The sequence below is a fragment of the Sciurus carolinensis genome, unplaced genomic scaffold, assembly GCF_902686445.1.
Source record: "Sciurus carolinensis unplaced genomic scaffold, mSciCar1.2, whole genome shotgun sequence".
Lineage (NCBI taxonomy): Eukaryota > Metazoa > Chordata > Mammalia > Rodentia > Sciuridae > Sciurus > Sciurus carolinensis.
The window spans coordinates 1,777,264-1,788,554 of record NW_025920119.1 but is presented as its reverse complement, the minus strand read 5'-3'; the positions used below and the strand labels follow the sequence as shown (position 1 = coordinate 1,788,554).

The following is an 11,291-nucleotide window of genomic DNA, read 5'->3' as shown; positions in this document are numbered from 1 at the left end:
AGCTGAGTCCTTCTCACACTGCCATCTTTCTAGATCTCTCTCCCCTCCCTCATCCACTTTCCAGGGCCCATTGCCATCCCCTGGGGCCATGCCTATCACCCAGAATTGTCTCCTCCCTCTTTATTCCACCTGCAAGCCTAAGTCTTCTTTGCCAGGAAAACTAGCAAGGTCACAGGTGTACTGGGCCATGGAAACCTGGCTCCCTGGGAGCCAGGAGGCCAAACCTCCAGCAGGCCCTTGCAGATGCGGTGGAATGCAGTGCCTGCCCCTTCTGGGTGCCAGGGCGAAGCAGACCCCAACTCACTACAGCCACAGGTCACCCCTCTCCACCCTCCTGCTGCCTCCACTCCCCCAGGCTGCTGGATTCCGATGCCCATTCCCTACCCTCTCCTTCTGAGGTCACTGGTTAGCAACATTGATGCTTCAACTGACACACAGTTCCCCTGGGGTTCAGAAACACTGTTTTACATTCAAAATTTCTGGTATGATTCTAAAAAATGGGAACTTCCTTTCAACACACATTTTTGGCTAGTCTCCATGATGGGCTTGGAAAATGTAAGTTACCTCTGGCCTGACAAAGACATGTACAACCTATTCCTGTCTCAGACACTTCTAAAATTAGAGTGAACGCCATGTTAACTGCCACAGTTAAGATCACAATGATGGATTCCTCCCATGAAACCAATCCCAAAATGTTTTCTGTCCTGGCCCTTGGAAAGTTCACTCTCCATTTGTATTATTACAATCCTTGGAATTGCCTTAAACAATTACATTGTGACTACCCTTCACTCTGCAAGGCATCTGGTGGTCTCATAGCAAAGAGGAGAACCTCGGACCTCCCTTGGAATCACTTCCTGCCTTGGCCCCAAGTTACTTCCTGTGGGGTGACAACCAATCCCAGCAGAGCTGGGCGGAGCCTCCCAGTGAAAGGAGGACTTCATTTGCATAGAGATGATGATAATTCTGATGAATAAGCATAGAAAACCTCTAATGCTTGGAGTAACCGCCCATTTAACTGATGTCCATTTCACCATTTAACTGGTGGCCACTACCTCTCAGAGAGGAATTAAGGAATTCTGAGCCCTGGAATGCTGTAAAAATATGGAATGAGAAACTTAAATAAATATCCCAAGTTCCATTCAGATGGTAAATGAGATCTTAGAACACTATTCTCACAGCTTGGATGTGAGGTCAGGACACCTCCAACTTCCTACCAGATCTATGACTGTAAATTGCTTCCTCTCCTCTAAGACTCCATTTTCTTCTCCCCAGAAAAGAAAAATCGCAGGAATTTCTGTACAGGGACATTGAGAAAATTCAAGGAAATCATAAAAGTACCAGGCTCAGAATAAAGGAAGCACCCAGTGAATGTGTTCCTCCTGACTATGGAGGAACATGGGAGATTTTTTCATGTCCCCTCTCCCACCTCTATGGTGCTGAGCTGATTCTGGGCTTGCCTGGGAAAGGGAGGAAACCAACAGCAGCATGGGTCAGTTGTTGGAAGCTAGTGACATGTCCTAAAGCATGCAAACAGCTACCGTGACAACCAGCTCTGTGACCCTGAGAAAATTATTGAAACCCAACTGAAATTAATTGTTCTGTAACGTGGGTAAAGTAAATACATACAGCCCCAGAGAGCTTCGAGGTGAGTTAGTAGGTCAAAACACTGTGAACGCTGGCACAACCTCCGACCTGAAGAAGTCTTGAGCGATCTTTAACAGTGTCCCTGTGCAGCCTTCCAAAAGTAACTTACAAGAGAAGAAACCCAAACAGGGCACTTCAAACAAGGAATTCATATCTACTGTAGACTATGAGCTGCGTATTGGGTGTGGAGAGAGGTACGTTTAAGGGCAGGAACTCGGTATCTCTCGGTACATGAGATCTTTGCTCACCTCCTCTTCCCTGTGCTCACCTGGGGTCAAACCCCAAGTCAACTCCAGCCCCTTTCCGTTGGAAGTCAGTGCCATCTTCATTCACAATCAAGTTGGCCCTGGCCAACTCAGCATCAGGTTGGGGCAGGACATTTCATACAAAATACCCAAGTCCGGCTTCTATCCTACCCCTGGATTCATGAGCTGATCTGGGGCTGTGGTAACCCTGGAGAGGTTGTGCCCTCCAGGGGACATTGAGAAATGTCTGCAGCTGTGTTTGGTGGTCACAAGACCACAGAATCGTCAGGGCAGAGGCCAGGGATGCTGCTTAATGCCCCCTGTGCTCACCACGGCCTACAATACAGGTCAACCCAGCACCTGTGTCAGGAGTGCAGCGGTGGGGAAACTGTGTCCAGGGTGAGGTTCAGTCATAGGTATGTTGCAAAGTTTCTCAGGTGATTCTAATGAGTGCCACTGGGTTAATCAAACACTCAACAGTTAACCTTGGGGAAAGAGACTCTTGCAGATGTAGCTGCCCTAAGCAGCCAACTGTTATTAAATCATCAATAGCTTTGGTCAGATTCAACCCATCTAAGAGGGCTCTGAGGACAGACTTCCCGGTCCCTAATGGGAAAACCAGCAGCTCGGACCTATAGGACCCCAAAAGGTATACCTTCTCAGTTCTGAGACTAGAACAGTTCTGAGAAGATGGGGCTGGCTTGGTGGCCCACTTTCTGCCCCTCCTGTTTTCCTGCATGATCCATCTGTCATGTTGTAACCCCTGCCACGCACCAGGCTAACACAAGTGCTGTACACTCGTGGGCTCACATAATGCTCAGTTTAAGATCTGCAGTTCAGCTGGGTGCACTGGCACACTCCTGTCATCTCAGCAGCTCGGGAGGCTGAGGCAGGAGGATCGTGCATTCAAAGCCAGTCTTAGCAAAAGCGAGGTGCTATGCAACTCAGTGAGACCCTGTCTCTAAATAAAATACAGACTAGGACTGGTGATGTGACTCAGTGACCGAGTGACCCTGAGTTCAATCCCCAGTTCCCCCCACCCGAAAAAATGATCTCCAGTTCCCAAAAATCCAGGGGTAAATTGCTTAACCCTAGAAGCTGCTGCAATAGTTAAGTGTTGCAGTTAGGACTTGAACCCAGAGCTGCGGGATCCTTGGTCCTACTGCCAGACCACACTGCCTGCTTCTCTGGCTAGTGACTTGATGTCCAGCTTGGAGGCTCAGGGATGCAGCAATACCCCTCCCCATCCTGAAGCATCTTTACCATTTCCATTGATGGCATGCCACCATCTTTTATTTCTAGGTGGGGCCCCGTCAATTAAAAGGAAAAGAATGAGGGTCCTATAGATGACCTTGAGCCCAACTAATTACCAAAGGCATCTCAGAGTTACCACAGAGCTTCAAACTCCCAGGAAAGAGGAGTGTCAATTGCTGGAAGCATCTGCCTATCAGATCTTTGCCCCATAAAATACCAAAGATGGTCTCCAAGGAACAGAGAAGGAAGCTGAGGCCAGAGAGGTGAGCATCTCCAGTTAGTGGCACATATGGCCTCATCTGTTTATTGCAACACTGCTGATTTTAGCATTTCCTTCTAGGCCACGTGAAGCAGCCTGGCTGCCTGTTGATTTAACACCTGGTGTGGACTAAGTGCCCCAAATAAATCCCTGAAGATCATCTCAGGAAGGCGTTATGTACCAACAGCAACTTGTCCTGGGCTTTGTAGCAGCGTTACCATTATTGACGAGGCCCATTGCACAACTCCGAGAGAGCAGGCTGCCTTAACCGGGGTGCAGCACCCGGGTTTGGAAAGCTGGGTGTGAGACAGGACCCCAGCACTCTGGCTCTCCAGCACGCAGAGGACTGTCTGCCTGTGCGCAGGGCACACGCACCTGCGCTCCTCCGCAGCCCTGCCCGCATGCCTGCACCGCTGAGGTGTGGACCCCACCAGGCCCTGTGAATTTCTCTTAAATTATATTTTATTAAATAAACAAATTGGAGCCATTCCCACAGATTTATGAACAGTTCCTCACGTCTCACTTGTTTGACCCACTGTGGATTTACGGTCCTGCATTAACCTCATGAGCACTCATAACGTTTACTAAGATAATGTTGGCAGGAGGGAGAGGGATTTTTATAGCTGAGTAATAATTAGGAAATACAGGGAGCTCTGGAGAGCCTGTTTATGGGTGATGCTGGGTGTGTGGTGGACGGCGGGACTGTGCCTCTCATGCCAGTGTCAAGGGCAGAAATCAACCCCTTCTCTCTCCAGCTGGTCGCACCTCCATGGCTTCTCTGGAGTCTGGTTCTCACTTTCAGAGAGCAGCATCACGCCCTTGGGTAGCAATTGGAAAGAGCAGAGGGGATGGCCGCCTGCCAGGGGACCCGGTGCTAATTTGCCCTGCCTTTCCTGAGAGTGGATCGCAGAGTGCAGCCTTAGGATCTGGAGGGAGGTGTCCTATTGGAAAGAGGTCGGTCCCCAGGAATGCAGCATCCCTTGGTTGTCCAAGTGGGAGGGACTGGTGATCCGAGTCTTCCTTCAAATGGTTTCACTCAGGGAAAACAGAAAATGGGTGGCCTTGGGGAACAGGATATCTACAAACTGATCAGAAGTCATGCGGGGACCAACATTAGAGAAGTATCAGTAATAGGAAGGACAGACGCTGGCTGCTCAGGAAAACCACCCAGAAAAGAGGAGCCTGGATCCAGCCAATCGAACCAGACCCTCCAGAGATGTTGGGAGGCTACTGCCCTGTCACTAACTCCCTGGTGATGCTAAGGCACAGAGGCCTCGAGCTGACCCTTTCCTAAGTGTCCGGGTCTGGCATCTCACAGGATGGGCTGAACACCAGCAGCATCAGCCTAATCTGAAGACCCCTTAGAAACTGTAGAATCTCAGGCCCCATGACCAACTCACAGGATCAAAACTGGCATTCCAACAAGATTCGTGAGCAATTCTTGTGGGCATTAAAACTTGAGAAGGACTGCCAAGTGGCATTTGACTCTCAGAAATGCCACCAAGTAGGTAGAGGAACTGCCCAGGTACTGCACCATTGTACAGGGGAAGAAATGAGGCTCAGAGAGGCTGAGCCACCTGCCTGATCACACACAGCCTGGACCTACCCCAGGCACTTTGCTGTCCTCAGTACCTCACTCAGATACAGCCACCCATGCAGGGAAGCCAGACACCATGGCAGGTGCTGGGGAGGTGCTTGTGGGTCAGAGCTAAAAATGACAGATGGAGAGAGGGGCACCCGGGGGAAGGGAATCCATGAGTGGTTGTCAATTAGTCACCCGGCCTTTTACAGCTGGCGGAGTGGGGCCGCCTCCGAGTCCACCCACCTCCCTCCCTTCGAATCTGCCCTCTCTGCCTTCCTCTTCCAGAGCCTCCTTCAGATTTGAAACTCAAACAAGAGGGTATGAATAATGTAGTGCGATCACTCCTCTCATCTCCCCTCAATCCTCGGAGGGTGCGCATGGCTCCTTGTCTGCCTCATTAGTAGCCATTCAACCATTGGATTTCAGTAAAAACGAGTGTGCCTTCCTTGAAATTTTCATACCTATTTGCATCACCAGAGTCAACACTGAATTTCTGAAACCACATGAAAGTTTAATGGTGTGATCTGCATCCTGAGTGGCTCTCTTCAAAGGTCCCACTGCCCCAGCCCTGGTCTCAGCTCCAGGGGATAGGTGAGGAGAGCTGATGGAGACAGAAGAGTCCCTGTCCCACCATGAGCTCCTTCCAACTTTCAGTGACCACTGAGACCTTAAGTCGGGTCAAAATCCAGCTTCAGCATTTCCTGCCTGTGTGATCTAATGTAAGTTGCATGGCCACTGTGACCCTCGGTTTTCTCATCTGTAAAATGGGAAGAACAGCAGAGTTACGATTGCAGGGATTAAATGAGGCAACCCCTTAGCCTGGGGTCTGCCCATGAGAGGCCACTAATGCTTAGTAGCTCTTGGGTCAGTGATGAGGACAATGATGTTTTCTTCCACCCTACACCTAACTGGACTTTGTGCAACATGCCCACATCTCTTCTGATGCTGTTTTCCCATCTGTGCTTTGGGACAGCAGACAGATCTGACTTGATCCCAGCTTCTCTCTCACACCCTCCATGGCTTGCAGGAAGTGAGGTCACCTCACTAAGCCTCAAATTTTCTCCTCTATGAAATGGGGAGGTGAGACCCCACCTTCCAGGGCTGTTGCTGGGATTTCCTTGCAGGAGGGTACTCTTGATGCTGAGCAAACTTCTTTTTTACATTTTAGCTTCTCTGAATTCAGGGTGTGGCGTACCATGGTCAGAGCATCCCAGAGTCATGAACTCTAATGCTGTTATTCCAGTTGAGGATGTTCCTGGAGGGCTTGCTCCTGAGCCATGCGTGGATGGCATGCTGCGTGGTGACTAGCTCACGCCACCCTTGCAAACACCAGAGGGAGGGACCACAGGTGTCTTTCCTAAACATGACTTGAGGATAGGGTACTGAAGCCTCAGAGAGGTGACATGGTATCACCTGGTTCCTGTGGCTCCCTGGGAAGGAGCAAGGGAGACTGGTTTGCCTTACAGACTTCCTTTCCTTAGGACCTCTGCTCTGCCACCTCCATCCCCTCCCTGGGTTCCATCTGAATAGCTAAAGAGGGCCAGGGAGATGGAGCCATCTGCCCAGAGCAGCACAACCAGTAAGAGGCAGAGCTGGAATGTCCCTTAGACCAGACGTGGAGCTCGTTCTGTTGGGTTCCACCTTAGCGGGCAGCAGGCAGTGTGACCCTGCGTTGTACAGGTCGGGCACAGTTCAGAACAGTCTGCCCTTGTTCCCAGGAGTCTTGCTAGTGGTTTCGCATCTCCCACCCTCCCCTTCCTCACCTGTAGGATGGAGATAACAATCCCAACCTCTCAGGAGTGTTTTGAGGAACAATGCCCAGAAATGAGCTCCGTAAAGCATTGCGAGACCTCTGAATGGGCATGATTACTAAGGATTGGCAGGCAGGGGCTCTGAGAGCAGCCCAGCTGTGCCACAGGACCGTGGCACTAAAAAGAGCTAGAAAAGAGACAATCGTGGTGGTGCAAACACCTGTCATAAAAGTTAAGTGACATCAGAAACATAAAACTTTCTGCACAGAAACTGATTCCATAGTTAATGCTTAAAAGATGCTGATCCTCGAGTATGGCACGCGGCCGGGCAAGACTGGTCCCTGTGCTGGCCCGAGTGCTGCTTTCGGGTTGCTCACCACCACCCACACTCCAGGCTTGCCTGATGCAGGCCCGTCTTCCCAAGCCATGCTTTGAACCCCCTGCACCTTCAGACACGCCAGAGTCCAGGCCCGCTGACCAGCCGTGGAGGGACAATGTGCGAGCCCAGCTGCAGAGGGGACGCTGCGCCTGCACTGTCGCCAGCCATGAGGCCCCAGACTGTCTGCTCGGTTATGCCTGTGTTTCCCCAGAGCATGGCCACTGCGGTTCCCATGGATGTGCCCCAGGAGCAGCTAGTCCTGGAGTCATGCGTGTGTCAGGTGCCTGTGAACTTTGAGGACATGGCAGTGTACTTCTCCAGGGAAAAGTGGGAGTGTCTTGGCCCTGGGAAGAGGGCCCTGTGTTGGGATGTGATGCTGGACAACTTCAGGAGCTTGGTTGCTTTGGGATTTTGCAGCCCCAGACCAGATATTGTCTCTCACCGGGAACAGTGGGATGAGCCGTGGGTTGATGACTGGAAGAGATCTGAGTTTCAGGAAGCATGGTGATGTTCCCACCCAGGGTCAAGGAAGCCTGTTGACCACAAAAGAGTCTGTGATCAGCCAGCCTGGGCTCACGAGAAAACCCACCTGTGGGGAAGACTCCAGAAAGGGGCTGGCTTGGGGAAGAGCTTCCTCCCAGGGGTGGGTAACGTGCAGCTTCCCAGGACTTCTCCAGGGAGGAAACCCGACAATCCTGTGACTCTCCATGGCCCCACCTGTGGGAAGGGCTGCAGGCCGTGGCCAGGCCTTGGGGAGCCACACAGGAGTCTCATGGAGGAATCTGCATTCATCTGTGGTACATGCGGGAAGGTGGTGAGCTGCCACAGCCAGCTGGCCGCTCACCAGACAATACACACACGAACCAGGTCTTTGAGTGCTTCCAGTGTGGTCAGACCTTCTGGTGGTGCTCCAACCTCCTGCACCACCAGAGGAACCACACAAGTGAGAAGTCGTTCAGCTGCGAGCTGTGTGGACAGACCTTTAGCTTGAAGGACCATCTGGTGCAGCATCACAAAGTACATGCAGAGCACCGGTCCTACGTGTGTGGTAACTGCGGGAAGGCCTCCAAGCAGAAGTCCAACCTCCTCCAGCACCAGCTGGTGCACACTGAGGAGAGGCCTTTCTTCTGCACCGACTGTGGCAAGGCCTTCCAGACTAAGGAGAACCTTAGCCACCACCAGTGCATTCACAGTGGGGAGAAGCCCTATGCCTGTGCTAAGTGTGGGAAGTCCTTCCGGTGGCCCAAGGTCTTCAGCATCCACCAAAAGCAGCACCTGACCAAGTGGTCCTATGGGTGTGAGCGCTGTGGGAAGAGCTTCTGCCACCTGGACTTCTTCACGTGGCATCCAAGGACTCACAGGCAGGGCCAGGTTTAGAGGCCCTGGCCTGGATGCTTCACCTTTGCTGGGGAAGACCTGTACTCTCTTTCAGTCACTCTTGAGCCTAGAAGGAAGCCTTCTTTGTTCTCCAAACAACTGATTGGAGCTCCACAGAGCCCCCAAGAAGTACCACCAGGAAATGCCATTGGAAGAAGGGGCTCCGGAGTATACCACGGAGCGCCCCCATATCCAGACCCTGGAGAGGCACCCACGGCTGTCTTAGCCTGGGAATTTGACCCCCTGTCCCCAGTGTCACTCATGTGCACTTTAACCATTTGTCTTGACTCTTTCTTTCCCTTACTGTTTGCTCAACTGTCTTTCTTCCATCTCTGCAAGATAGTTTTACATTTTGTAGAGAAGTGAAGCATCTTTTGCAACCTCACCAAGTGAGAACTTAGAATTGAGCACATTTGTGGCATTGGGAGCCAGTTAAAAGGCCAGACCTGTATTCAAAGCAGGGTGTGGTTGGCAGAGCGCATATGGGGCTGCCTGCCCAGTGGGCAGCACAGGACTGGTGGGCCATCCTGAATTGAGCAGAGCCACATCCTCAACTCTTCCCCCTTTGTGGCTTCTTGACTTGGACAATGGGGTTTGGGCAGAATAGCACTGTCTTGCTTCTATTTATTTGAGTTCATAGGATGTGCCCAGGAAGTAAATTTCCCAGCATCATGTGGGGGCCTCTGCCCTGAGCATGTGAAGGAGAACTGGACATATCTCTTCAACCCTGCATCCACATGTTGGGACCACAAGTCACAGAGATGCTGCCAACCTGGACTGTGCTGCTCAGCTCTGGCCCTTGACTTTCAGGCTCCTTAATGACCTCACTGCACTGCCCTGCGTCATGGGCTTTGGGTGTTGGCAGCTTTGTGCAGGTGCCTGGTGATGGGTGGCACAGAACCTGGCTGTGTTGGGGTTTCCTGCCTGGTGGGCAACGCGAGCTCCATCTGCCCATACCCTCTCCATTTGCCAGTGACTTGGAGCTGGTCATGTCCCTGGAGCTGGCAAGTGTGGCTGCTCTAAGAGCAGCAGGTGGTGGCCATGTTTGCTGCAGGCCATCTTCTCAGTCAGTCCTCAGCTTGGGGTGCCTCTGCTTACCCAGGCAGAAACATTCTGGGCAGCTCCCTACTGCCAGGGTTGACTGGGGACCAAGCATTTGTCCCTGCTGTATCTCAGGTTATCCTAATGTCTGATGAGGGGTTTTGCTTTTTAAGATTCTAGTTAACAGTCAGATGCAGTAGTGCACACCTATAACCCCAGCAACTCAGGAGGATCGCAAGTTCAGGGCCAGCCTCAGCAACTTGGTGAGACCCTGTCTGAAAAAATGAAAAGGTTGGGGGTGCACCTAAATGGTGAGCTCTTGTGCCCAATCCATGTTACCCCAAAATAATTCCCAGGTAACAGTTGCACCTGGACTTGGAAATGAGGTCACAGGAAGCAGGGTGAAGAGGACAAGCACAGCTTGCCCTCAGTGACCTCACTTCTGTCCAATAGATCCCACCCCTGGTGGTTGTGCAACCCTCTGATAAGCACCTCCAGCTGGGGCCACGCCTTCCATGTGGGGCTCTTGTGGGACGTTTAAGATCCAAGCCACGCATATCACGTGGCTTTTGCTGCTGAGGGGAGAAGAGACTCTACCAGGGAGAAAGAAACTCTGGAAACTCGTCAGGAAGCTCTTGCAACTGTTTGGGAGGAGAAAGGAAGTGGCTCTAGCCACAGTGTTAAGGGGAATTGCAAGCAGAGGCCAGGGTAATCTCAGGGCAGAAAAGGCACTGTGAGAGGTCAAGGTGTCCATGTCCCTGCAGTGATGCCAGTCGCCTCCAAGGCCCTGTTGAGGCAGATACAGCCAAAATGATAGTGTCCCCAGTGTTGTCAAAACAATTTTGATAGAAGGAAATCATTCCTGCCTCCTAAAGCCACCGCACACCACCTTGTGCAATTCTGCAACCTTACCTTCTTCTGAACTTCTCAGTAGCCCTCAGAATGTCCCCAAGGGGATCTCGCCAGGAAGGGTGCTGCCTGCCAGTTCTGCAGCCACCTGTAGGCCAAGCTAACCCTACCTGCTTGCTCCCCCTCCTCTCTGACCTGTCTGTGTCTTATACATCACCTGCCCATGCCCTCCAGAATGGACATGCAGCTGTCCATCCATTTTGCAGACAAGGGTTTGAGAGGTGAAGTGGCCCTTCACGTGGCCACACTGGGGACCTGAGGGAAAATGCCACTCCCTCAGTTGGTATCCTGGTCAAGCAGATGCCAGCCCTGCTGGATGATCTCTGCAGCCTGTGTCCCCCTGACCTAACTTCACACCTCTATTTGCTCCTGTCACCGATGATATCTGTCTGTCTTTCCAGCAAACCCATTCCATGGGGTCGGGGTCTTCCTGGTTCATCTTGATCCTCCCAGAGCATGAGGAAGGATGCTCCTATTAGGGGCACTTCCATGCTTAAATACTCCCCTTCTGTTCACTCTGACCTTGGGTGACTGCAGTCACCTTAGGTGCACAGTAATATACTCTCAGTCACTGTTCAATGCCCCAGGGAATGGTTTAAGGTCCTCCACTGTAGTGAATATTTTTATGCAGGCAGTAATTTCTTCATTTTTGGTCTTTGCAATCATTTCCCTTCATAGCGTCCCTGCAGCCTCCACCATGCCCTCTCCTCCCAAGAGCACACCGCAGGAAGCAAAGCCCCTTTCTAATGAGGGGAGCAGAGAGCTTCAGGCAGAGGCAGAGGAGCCAGGCTGAGCTGGCCCCGGGCCTGAGGGCAGGATCTGCTTTCTCACTGTGTTTATTTTGCTAAAT

The 11,291-nt window shown here is 51.7% G+C and overlaps 1 pseudogene; it reads left to right on the top strand.

Moving 5' to 3' along the window:
- Positions 1-7,403: 7,403 nt before the first annotated feature.
- LOC124973641 (zinc finger protein 707-like) lies at positions 7,404-8,491 on the top strand (annotated as a pseudogene).
- The last annotated feature ends 2,800 nt before the right edge of the window (positions 8,492-11,291 follow it).